At 48.2% G+C, this 11310-nt stretch overlaps 1 protein-coding gene and 2 long non-coding RNA genes across 17 annotated transcripts in view; 1 reads left to right on the forward strand and 2 right to left on the reverse strand.

Annotated features, from left to right (window-relative positions):
* Nucleotides 1-8617, reverse strand: part of LOC106509797 (uncharacterized) — a 114191-nt gene extending 105574 nt beyond the window's left edge. For 8 of the 10 annotated variants that reach the window (XR_014839703.1, XR_014839704.1, XR_014839699.1 and 5 more), the window contains exon 1: nt 8399-8617. This is a non-coding gene — a long non-coding RNA (uncharacterized LOC106509797). Of the gene's footprint in view, nt 1-923; nt 1012-8398 lie in introns of those variants that run through there. The other 2 variants (XR_014839709.1, XR_014839702.1) reach the window with 2 other exon arrangements.
* Nucleotides 6006-9348, forward strand: LOC110259996 (uncharacterized). The gene is made up of 3 exons (XR_014839714.1): nt 6006-6518; nt 6605-6786; nt 7197-9348. It is a non-coding gene; the product is annotated as an uncharacterized LOC110259996 (long non-coding RNA).
* A 1819-nt stretch (nt 9349-11167) lies between these two features.
* The window catches only part of MEIS1 (Meis homeobox 1), a 140281-nt gene continuing 140138 nt past the window's right edge, over nt 11168-11310 (reverse strand). For all 6 annotated transcript variants that reach the window (XR_014839695.1, XR_014839694.1, XM_005662507.4 and 3 more), the window contains one exon: nt 11168-11310. This exon is cut by the window's right edge and continues 1414 nt beyond it. The gene's annotated coding sequence lies outside the window, so the exon portion shown is untranslated.

The raw sequence follows: 11310 nt of genomic DNA on the forward strand, positions 1-11310 counted from the left end.
ATGTGCTTATGGAAATCACTGAAACAGATATTCCAGTTCAAAGATAAAGTTGTGCTTGAATGACACCGATATTGTAAAAGATTGACGAGACTGTCCTGGTTCTCAGCCTCATAATATCCCTCACACAAACCACCAAATTACTGTAACAGCCTTTTCTCTCTCCCAGCTCAATCTCTGCTTTCTCTCCTTCCCTGCCCCCACCCCACCCCCTCTATTTCCCCGCTGCCTCTAGGTCTCCGTCTGCCCCCCACCCCCCACACACTTTTCTCCAGGTCCCCACCCGACCTCCCCTCCCTCTTCCTTGCGACTCTTTCTTTCAGTGTAGTTCACTGTCAGGTGTTTTCATCCTGGCCAAACATATCAAAAGAAGTTCTGTATATAAGTGGTTATTGGGAGATTAAAACACTCTACGTCTGAAATCATTCCCTCCCACCCCCATCCCACCCCTCCAAAAAATGAGGAAGAAAGAAGAAAGAGGATGGCCAGAGGAGGCTGACTTCATCCTGATAGAATCCGTCAGAGTTGTCGCCGCAGTAGAGCGCAGGTGGGAAGTGAGAAGCTCTCTGGGGGTCACCGTGTTCAAGGCCAGCCGGGTGACTATTATTGCAGCCATTGCGTCAGACGGAGCCAACACCTGAGGCCACCCGCTCCCTTCTGACCTTGGCAGTCAACCAGCAAGGTCATCTGTAATTCCATCACCTGACTCTAGGATTGTTTACCGGGCTCAGCAGAGAGAAACTGAGGGCCAAGAAAGGCAGACAGGTCCCCAAGAGCGGGGAGGCTCTCGGTGCGACCTATCCAGCTGGTGAGGGCCCATGCCAGATCCAGGAGAGCAAAGTTTTTGCACCATTTGCCATATTTCGAGATGATATTAACAAACCCCCATACCGCCCCCGCTCCTGGAAGTCATAATTACAACTCACCCTTCCCTTTGTCGGGAGGAATCGCTTTAAGCAGTCCCAGAAAGTCAACCTACTTTGGGGACGCATTTTGCATTTTTCATTGCCCCTCATCCCTCCCCAGACCTATATGTCAAGGAATAGGGAGTTGAGACATGACACATTAATGTTTTTATCAGGGGACGCTCTCTGCTCCCACTGAAAGGGAGGGAGACTGGGAGGAGGGGGCGGCCGAGAAGGAGAGGAAAGGCATCACTCCGCAGCTCCTGCAGAAATTCATATTCCGTGTATGTTCCTGTCTCACCTGAAATAAATCCTGCAGGCTTACCCACACAAACCCCGCAGCGCTTATTTATTTGCATGTCATGCTTATAATATGGTAGAAAGCAAGACGGATCTTCCAGGAGGAGAGATGGGGCTCACCTTTCAGACTCTCTCTCTTAAATAAAAAAGAATTGTCCGGCTGGGCGCCTAAGAATTTATCTTGAGTTTGTGGTCATTATCTCTATTATACAGCCCTGGCAATAAATAAATCGGGTAGTTACTACCCAACAATAAAACTGTAGTGTATGGGACACCTTACTATTACTTTCTTAATAATCTGCCGTTTCTTTCACTTTAAATCTTCCCAGTCTTGTCTTCCCACTTGTCTACAAGGATCTATCTTCACCCCATTGAGGTACCAGCCTGCTCGGTTCATTTTTATATTTTGTGAACACAATAAGTTTTCCTGTCTAGACTTTCTGTTTTTCCTCCTATTTCTAGGCTGCCTAATCTGCTTCAAGACAAAGGGCCGGCCTGGATCAAATGTCTTCCCCCCCACACACCCCATTTTAACCGTCTGGGGCGTCCACTTTAATGAAGATCGCCCCCCTTGCGGCAGCCACCCTAGGAGTCTCCAGGAGAAAGCAAGCAACGCAGAGCCCCCCCCCCCCCCGGGGGGGACAAGGCCGGGGGAAGATGGTTTGCGCCTCCGCCGGTGGGCACGCCCTTGGGTGCGCACGGAGTCCAAAGGCCCATCTGGAGAGATTCTGCCTGAGCTAGTTCTCCCTCTCAAGGCCCTCATCCGGATTCTTGCCTGTCTGCTTGCCCACATGGGGATTTCGGGGTTGAGGGTCTCACCCCTCCGACTTCTCCCGGCTGGTCCCTCCGCTCAGGGCACAGCGCGCCACACGCGGACGCGAGCGCGAGCAGCCAGGACCCGCGGGAGAAGTCGGTCCTCACTTCTCCTCTGGCCGCTCCTCTGCGTCCGCTGGCACTAAAACCCCACCAAGGGGGCTGGGCCGGGGGATGCAGACGCTAAGGTGGACTGGGGGTGGGGGTGCTCCTCTCAAGGTGCCCAGACGCGCGACTGGCCGGAGAGGCTGCACGCGCGCCCACCCGGCCTCTGCTCTCCCACCTGGGGCTAGCCTCCTCCGCGACGGCGAGGCGCGCAGCTCCCATCCCAACCCCGACCCCGAGTCCAGCCCGAGGAGCAGTCCGTTCCCGGCCAGAGCCTTCCAGAGCCCAGGGGCCCCCAGCCTTGCTGGGAGGATGCACCCAGCCTACGTCCTGCCGGCGCCTTCCCAAACCACCGCCACACTCGCTTTCACACCCGCTGGAAGAGTGACGCGTCCGGGCAGAGCGGTCAGCAAATGACCGTCTTATCCGCGGAGCGGGGGAAATCGGGGGAGGGAGTATAGGGAGGGCAGGGGGAGAAAGGGGCCAAGGGGCAGTGGTAAGCCGGGGAAAGAAAACAAACAGTCCTGCGTCGCTTCCCCTTTTGTCTTTGCACTGCTTGTCTCAAGAAATCAACTTAAGCACCGCAAGCCCCACCAGGCTTGTTTTTGTTTGTTTGTGTGACTTAGATCACAGATAAACCAAATCTTTGAGTGTGTGAGAAGGAAAAGAAGCCGCGGCCGGGCCGCTGATGATGAGGGGACGATGAACTTCTCACCTTTCTTTAACTCAGAGCAACTCGTCCTTTAAAAAAATCCACGCCGCCGTGGGTGTGTATTTCACTGTTAATTGCGTTTTGCTGGGATGATCTTTTACGACTGGAAAACAAGCGGCTGGGAAAATATTCACGTTTGGGACAGAAAACATTTTTTATTTATATCTTTGACATTTAAAAGAGCAGAATTAATTTGTCCTGTCTACATTAGCATTGAGAGAAAGTTTCAGAAATCTACCCGGGGGAAGAGGACGGTGAAAAAAAAAAGAAAAAAGAAAGCGAATAAAAGAAAGGAAAAAGAAAAGCTAGGCTTGGTTTTTCTTATTTCAGATCTGTAATCAATCATTGAAATAGGAGGCAGCAAAATTGTAAAGATTCGATAGATTAAAATGCAAATGAAAGGTAGAAAAAGAAACATTAACATGGCGATCAAAGATTTAATAACCGTAAATCAAGTTTTTTTTCCTCTGTTGCAGCTGCAGTTTGTGTGTGTGTTTATGTTTTAATCATGTTCTTTCTATAAATAAATAATATCTGAAACGAGACTAATTTTTCATTATTTTAACCGTGGGCTATAACACTAAATATTAAAAATAGAAAACGTACCGGATGCCAGATCCCCAACCAAATAAGAGAAAGACTTGTGTTGATTGGTTAAAATCGAGGGAGTTCATTTGTATGTTTTGAAAATCAGAGTATTATGCTAAAAAATTCTATCTCAACTGACAAAGCCCAAAGTTTTATTTTCCCTTTGATATTTTATGTTAACGACAAGACACCATTTATATTAAATATATGCGTGACTGCATATCCATTTCAGTTTGAGCCTTATCAAAGAACGAAAGTGCCAGAATATTTAAATAATACAAAACATATATTATTTCAAAGTGATCTGACAGAATTCCTGGAAAATAATACGTATTAGAAGAATCTGCCTTCTAGAGAAAAATTAAGTGATGGTTCGACAGAGTTAAAACTCTTTTTAGCTTAATATTAAAGTTCTTTTTTCTAAAGGGGAGTATTTTTGCCCTTTGTTTTTCTATCATTCGATTTAAGGTTTTATGTCAAGGTGTCAAATGATCAAGACAGTATTTTATTTAACTAGTATTAGTATCCATTTTCTCATATGGTGAAGGCTTTTCATTTAAACATTTTTATGTAAAATACTGATTTATGTGGTTTAGAAATTATTTGTAGAATATTTAAAATAAACCCCTGATCCTCATCTTTTTTTTTTTTTTTTTTTTTTTTGTAGCTTTATTAGCATGGAAGAATTCACCTTCAGAAGATTGGAAACTTTTCTTTTTGGTTATACAGGTTTGCAACGTTAAAAGTCAATTCTTCGCTTAATTTTGTCTTTGAAGGAGTTACCCTAATTTATTGAGATGATGAATTAAAATTGTCTCCATTTCTCCTCTTTCCACAAATTAAAATGATAACCAAACTTGGCATCATTGTTTCCTTGATAAAAGCTTTCAGTTACATGTGAGCTAAGTTGAAGTCTACTCCCTCCATCCCAACCACACAAGCACAGTTTTCACTCTGACACTCCAATAATGCACTTAGTTTAAAATTACACTTGGACCTTTCCTCCTTTGTATTTTTTCATTTACTTCAGTGCAACAAGATGACTTGATTTTCTTGGGATTACATGAACTCCATTCAGTGTTACTGGGACATTTCTGCTCAACTAAATACTTGCCTTAATAGACAAATGAACTCCTTTTTATTTGCTGGAGTTTGTAGACAGTTTTAGATACAGAGCGTGCAACTGATTTAGTTATTGTTGTTGTGAGAATCGAACAGGCACAAAAGTCATTTATCTAAACCAAAGAGATATGACTCTGTAAAGGGGAGAAGCAAGGGCAGAATCATGGGGAATTATTTCAGTTTATAGCTCTTATTAATTAAACAGGGTGTGGGTTTATTCTGATCTTTTAATACCGACCTTGTTAAATGCTCCCAGATACCTTTTCCCCCCTCACCCCAATTTTTTCATTCATTAGATTACTTGGGTCCCTTACTGATGGGGGTTGCTTTTTCTACATTATATCACTGAGCAGTTACAGTGTAAAATCACATGCATCCTCAGACCGCCTTACCGGACCGGGGGTGGGGGTGGGGGGCAGAAAGAAAGAAAAAAATGCTTTTCCCATTCAATTTTAGAGTCTTGTTTCGTTGAAATGCAAGACAGGTACTTGATTTAGCATTTAAGCAAAAGGTTACACAAACCGCGTTTTAAAAAGTGTTGGGATGTCCGACAGGGTCAGACCCAGATCAGATCATTTTTTGAATGCAGACCTAAAGATAATGAGTACTTGTTGTATTAAAGGGGACAAACAGTACTTTGGCTTCCTCTGACCCCAGAATGCACGGCTCGGTTTCATTGATCATCCTCCTTTATGAGATAATGCAATTACAAACATCAATAAGGGGCTGCAAGGGGAATCATTATGCTGTGACAGTGATAAATGACGGTGCAGAAATAGCATGCTTTTTCCCCCCTAACAATCCAGGAGCCCAGGGGCTCCGGGGACTGAACACAGTCGCCAAGGAAACAGATGACATCCCAAACGGCACCAAAGGAAAAAAAATGAACAGTCTTTCTTTGCCTTTCACTCTTTTCCGTCTTCCAAAGAGTTAGTTTTGGCTCTAGCAGCAGCTGCCACACAGGCATTTCGTTATTTCAGACATTAAAGACTGGAGCGAGCGGTGGGAGTCTCCTCCTCTTCCATCCCCACCCCCACTAGATAACACACAAAGCTCGCTGTTCACTCTTTAGGACTACCTGAAAATGCACGTCTTGAAAATCAGATGGGGGGAGGGCGCGGGAAAGTGGGTTTACACACCACTGCGTTGTGTTTTCCCCGCTTTCACGATTGTCCGGTGGAAACTGAGTCTCCAGAACAAGCTGGCGCCTCGTGGGTCGGCCAGTAAGGAAGGGGGCGCGTGGCTCACCTCCATCTCCCCGCAGTGCCAGACACTGCTCGATGCCAAGGGGATGGGAGGTGTTGCGGGGGAGGATAGTGGGGGGGGGGATGGGGAGCAGGCGGCTGCGAGGGGTGTTTGCCGCTTCGCTGGCTTTCTTTGAGATGGAAGTATCATTGGGCACAGGGATCTCTCCTAGATGGAGGAATCGGGTTGTTTAAAGCCCCAGGGTGCCCTCAGCAAGTAGCTTCAAGAGGGCTTCGCTAAGCGATCCCCATCCACAGAGGTCAAGGCTGGTGGGTGAAGCAGGCGGGAACGAAAAGGTGATGGGTTACCCGGACCTGCGGCTGCGGGGAGAGGTCAGGGTGGGGGGACAGCCAGGGGACTCTTGGAAGGGAAGGGGCGCTCGCCACTTTGGGGAAAGGAGCAGGAAGAAAACGCGGAGGTGAGAGGGGGCCCCCAAGAAGAAAATAGAAGGGAGGGGAGGAAGAAAGTCGACGAGGGCAATCCCACCCTTCGAGAAGGTCGCCAACCCGAAGACAGCAGGCACAGGCTTCCCTGACCCCTGCGGGAAACGCTCCAGCTTGGAGCGCGGGACCCCTGCGCATTCCGCCCTGCCACGGAGGAGCCGGCCGGGCGGATGCGGGAGCAGGTGACTTTATTCACTGCTTCCCCAATCGGCGAGGTCCCGGGACTCGTTTTCCAACTGGATATAAAGATCATTGCTCACGTAATGAACTTAATGCTTTAGAGTAGAGGTGAGTGTGTCTGTGAGTGGGCAGGGGTAGGAATTACCGACCCGATCGATGGGAGACTGGCTTAAAACTAAATCCCTTTTCTCCAGGGTTTCAGCGCCTGGGCTTCCCCTCGCTGGATTGAGCTCTCCGGGCAGTGCGCGGAGGAGCGACCTTCGGGCGCGGCCCGCCAAAATTGGGACCATAAAATGCATCTCATCTCTTTACCAAGACCCCCAGGATACCCGTTTTTAAGGCAAAGACTCTAGAAAGCTCAGATGTTGGCGCACAGGTTGCTCAATATGTTGTTTGTTTTCTCTTTCAGCTCCGCCTTGGGAGAGACTGTTGTAGACTCCTTAGTGGGCAGATTGGGCCAAAATGAGACACACACACACACCCCCCGCAACTTTCGCCATTAGCGACCTCCTCAAGAGGCGATCCCCCACTCTCTCTCCTTCGCCGCTCTGTACTTGCCCCTGGCATTCCCAACCTCGTGTAAACTCTGAACCTGGCCACCCAGAGTGCTTCAGGCTGCCCCACAGTCAAGTGGGTGAGGGTGGCACCGGAGAGGGGAGTCAGGCGAGGTGAAATGCCCGGTCAGGGCCAGGCAGGGTGCCCCAAACCCAATTCCATGCCACTCTAGCCACTCTATCCGGGGTCCAAGCGCCTACCGGGGAGCTCTGCAACGTCATGTTTTTACAGGGGCCGACGGCCTGCTGGGATCGGAAAGGCAGGGGAAAGTTTGCAGAGGCTTTAAAGTGATCCTGCCGAGCGCCTGCCTAAGACGTCGGGGTACTAGATGCCCACCGCTTCCCGGCTGCGCCTGGCGGACGCTGCCCAGATCTCAAGTGCCCCCCCTCCCCGTCCACCCCCCGGGAGCTCCAAGCTCTCGCAGTCCTGCTTCCAGAGCCCCGGTGGGACTCGGACGCAGACTCCAGCAAGGAACGTCTAGTCCGCCACAAAGCACCCCGAACCGCGCCATTCGGAAGGCAAGAGGCGGGAGCCCAAAGGACTTGCCTCTTCACAACCTTCTGCGCGGACCCTGGGTTGCCTAGTGTCCTGAGGCGACGTATGCAGCCCCTTTAGATTTGGCTTTCCTTTTGGTTTAGGGAAGAGGGAGAAGGCCAGTGGAGGTGCTGGAGCCGCCTCCCTAGGTGCTCTGGGCTCTGAGCAGGGACCTGTCCGCCCTGCTCCCTCCAGGGCCAGGACCCGGGCTTAGGGCGCCAGAGCTGCCGCGTCCAGACCGGGATCCTCGCAGCTGCTGCCGCATCCCTCGGGATCTTCTCCTGGCGCTCGGGGACCCGCCCAGCCCCAGGCCAGCAGCATCTCCCTTCCGAACCCAGCTCGGACTCGAGGGGCGCAGCGCACAGCTAGGAACAAGGAGCGAAAATTCTATGCGAGGCGTGGAAGACGCGGGCGGGAGGGGGCGGGTGGCGCTGGTGCTTTTCCTTTTCAGAACCTTTCGACTATACTACGAAGTTTCCTGGTAGGCGCCTCGGCTCCGGGGTCGAAGCCTCCCACCGCTGCTCCTTCCTCACCCTCCTCCCGGCCCCCCGGAGCCAAGAGAGCTGGAGCCTCCGCCTCGGCCCGGCCGCCGCTTGTCCCCTCCCCACCCGGTGCCCAGGCTCCACGGGGGTGCCTCTCCCCAGGCGTAGCTCGCCGGCCGGACGCACAGCAAGGAGACACCCGCTGCCTCCCGAGGAACTCCTAATACCATCCATACAACTTTAATGCGTTTATAATTCGATAAGTGATTTCAATTTGAAATTGTTAGTAACTAATTTTATGGGTAATTTTTCCACATCAAATATTTAAGCATCAGATTAAGGGAGCCAGTTCCGACACAGGATAATAAGGGGGTTTCCCCCCCACCCCCCGCGCCCCCGCCTCCCTCGGATTCCTACCGAGTCGTTTTTCCAAATCCCCAAAAGATGGCAGTCGAAGCCGACATTCTTCTTTTCCTGAGGCTCTGCGAAGGGAGGGGGAGAAGGAGGGTGGAAGAAAGAGGGAGGGAGGTGGGAGGAAAGGGGGGGGGAGAGAGGGAGGGAGAGGGAGAAGGAGACAGAGAGACAGAGAAAGAAGAGGGAGAAACTAGATGTTGCACGGACTTCTCAAAGTAATTCTTTCACACGTTTCTAATACAGGCAAGAAGCAGTGGTGAATTTCCTGGAAATGTCCAGGCGGAAACGCAAGCCAAAAACGTGCCTTGTGGTCTCAGAGCAGGGGATGTGAGAAACTCAGCACTTTCAAACTAAACCTCGATTCAGAGTCGAAGCAAAAGAGGGGCCACTGGGAGAGGGATAGACTGGCTTTTTGATGTTTCTTTGTATTTAACATTACGTACAAGCATTATACAACTAAGCAACTTGTTTCCTCGACAGGACTCTATAAATTACCTGATGGGGGGGTAGAGAAGAGGTGGGGTGGGGAAAGGTGATGGGTGGGGGGCAGACGGCTGTGGGCGGAGGGAAGGCTGGGGCCAGAAGCGGATGAATTGCCGACCAGTTGCCAAACTTTTTTTTTTTTTTTTTTTTCCTTGCTGCTGCTGCGGCTGCGGCTGCCTTTGCTGCTGCCTTTGCTTTGAATGTGGGTAACTAGGAAACAGCAAGCCGTCTGAGAAGACGGAATTTCCAACGTGTAAAATGTTCTTAACGGAACCATTGAGCGAGTGCAATAAGGCGTGAGGGGGAACTAATCTTCCCATTTAAATGTTTGTGGCAATTTTATCTAAATGAATTTTAATGCTAAACGAGGGTAATTCCCCATTTGTAGCGCGTTTACTTCTCTTTCCTGTGCTTCTAAAGCAGTCGAACATCATGCAATGAACAATAACAATAAAAATACTGTCAAGGCATATTATTCATTTCGAATGTGTTATAATTACAGCTGATTAAATATGAGAGAGGAAAGTTTTTTAATTTTTCGGGAAAAATATTTAAATCATACTAAAAAATAGCCTCATTCAACCAGCGCCCCCCCCCCAAAAAAAATAAAAATCAGGTACAATTGTCCGCCTTGTTTAGAAGAGGGCGTTTTGTTTTTGCCTTTTAAGAAACATCAAAAACACTCTCAGCACCTCTATTATTTCCCTCTTTTGGTTAAGTGTCCTCAATAACCTCCGAGCTGGCTCTGAAATTTACAAGAGGAAAAGCTAAAACAGCATTAAGGCGGAGGTGGGGGTGTCCAGGCCGGGGGAAAAAGGACCTGCGGAGAGCGAGGCTCTCACAAAACCCGCACGCAGAGGGGGGAGCGCAGGCAAAGAACACAGTTTGTTTTATTTTTTCTAATTCACTGAACACTAATGATCTTGATTCCTCATAGCCTCCATATTCCCTAATTCTTCTCTTGAACCCCTCTCCGGCTCCTACAGCCTGCCCCCCCTTCCTCCCTCTCTTCCCCCCTCCCTTCCCCCTTCTCCTCCCTTCCTCCCCCCCCCCCCCATGCCTCTTCCCCTTTCTTTCCCTCCCCCACCCCGCAAGAGGTTCCTCTGGAATAAAGGCTGAAAATAACCAACTCACCCAGGCACGTACTGGGGGAGGAGGGGCAAAGGGATGGTTAGTTTATAAAGTTTATTATTAATTTTTAAAGTAAATAAATGGTTGTTAACTGCTAGTAACCACCTATCAAAAAGGAATGCTTTCACGAATATGGACTATTTATGTAGACCATGAATTGCCACTGGGTCCAAACGGGAAATTTAAACAATTCCCTGGATGGGGTGGGGGCGGGGTAGGGCGGAGGGCGCTGCGTGCGAGGCTGCTGAAGGTTGAGCCCCCGCTCTCCTTCAGCCCATCCACGTGTTTAGAAACAAGGCCCCATAAACAAAAGGTGAGAGAGTGCACTGCTGCTCCAGCAGGTGAGTCAGTCAATCACACGTCACCTAGTAAACCCAACCCACAGCTGGTTTCTCTTTTCAAATAGAAAATAGAATTGTTCAGGGCGGGTTTATAGGGTGACATGGGCCTGAATGTCAGGCTTGAGTTTAAGGCACTCTCCTCTGACCCATCCTTTGTTTACAAAGCAATCACTCCTAAAAGCCTGATTTTTAAAAACGAATTTGCCTTAATGAAAATATTTGTATATTTTCCTTAGCTTTGGGAAGCACTTTTTATAGCTGCAATTTTATTTAAATAAAATTATAAGCTATTCCAGCTTAAACATGTTATTTTGTACCATTTAGCTGGCTGCCATGCAGAAATTCTGTACAGCTGTTCTGGAAAATTGGTTAATAACCAGTTTTATCCAATGAGAACACAGAGCATATTTATAAAAATTAGATTTTGAAGTCTGGTCTTTTCAATTCATGTAGTTAATTTCCTAATAAACATATACTGCTCATCCTAGGTAACAACCTTAGTAAAAGGCTCAACTCAGTCCTTGGGTTTTCCATTATGTGCAAGAATAATTTCACTGATATGAGATGAGTAATTCTGCTGGCTGTAATCTGAGTCTGCAGTTAGTTTACTGCCCTTAGGCCTTAAATTTCCTGATATTAGGAGTTCATTAAGTCAGCTTAAAGAAATCAGGAACTATTATTAAATAATTTACTTTTGTGGTTAAAATTTTCAAATGCATATATGTCTTAGGGAGCTAAAATTAATTTTTATATTTACTGCATTAATCATTAAAAATTGGGGGGCAGTAAACAAATTGTTCAGGCAGTAGAGTCAGCATGACAAAAATAATCTTGTTTTTATTTTAGATTCAGATTTCATTACTGCACTCAAACAACTACAACTGGGCTTGGCGTTATTATACAATCCAAACTGTTTCCATCAGAAACGCTAAGACTCAGTGTGCAATGATTGTTATTAAT

Source organism: Sus scrofa, chromosome 3 (genome assembly GCF_054392235.1).
Source record: "Sus scrofa isolate SSC_HxYL_T2T_F1_AM1 chromosome 3, Sscrofa_HxYL_maternal_Yorkshire_Landrace_v2.0, whole genome shotgun sequence".
Taxonomy (NCBI): Eukaryota; Metazoa; Chordata; class Mammalia; order Artiodactyla; family Suidae; genus Sus; species Sus scrofa.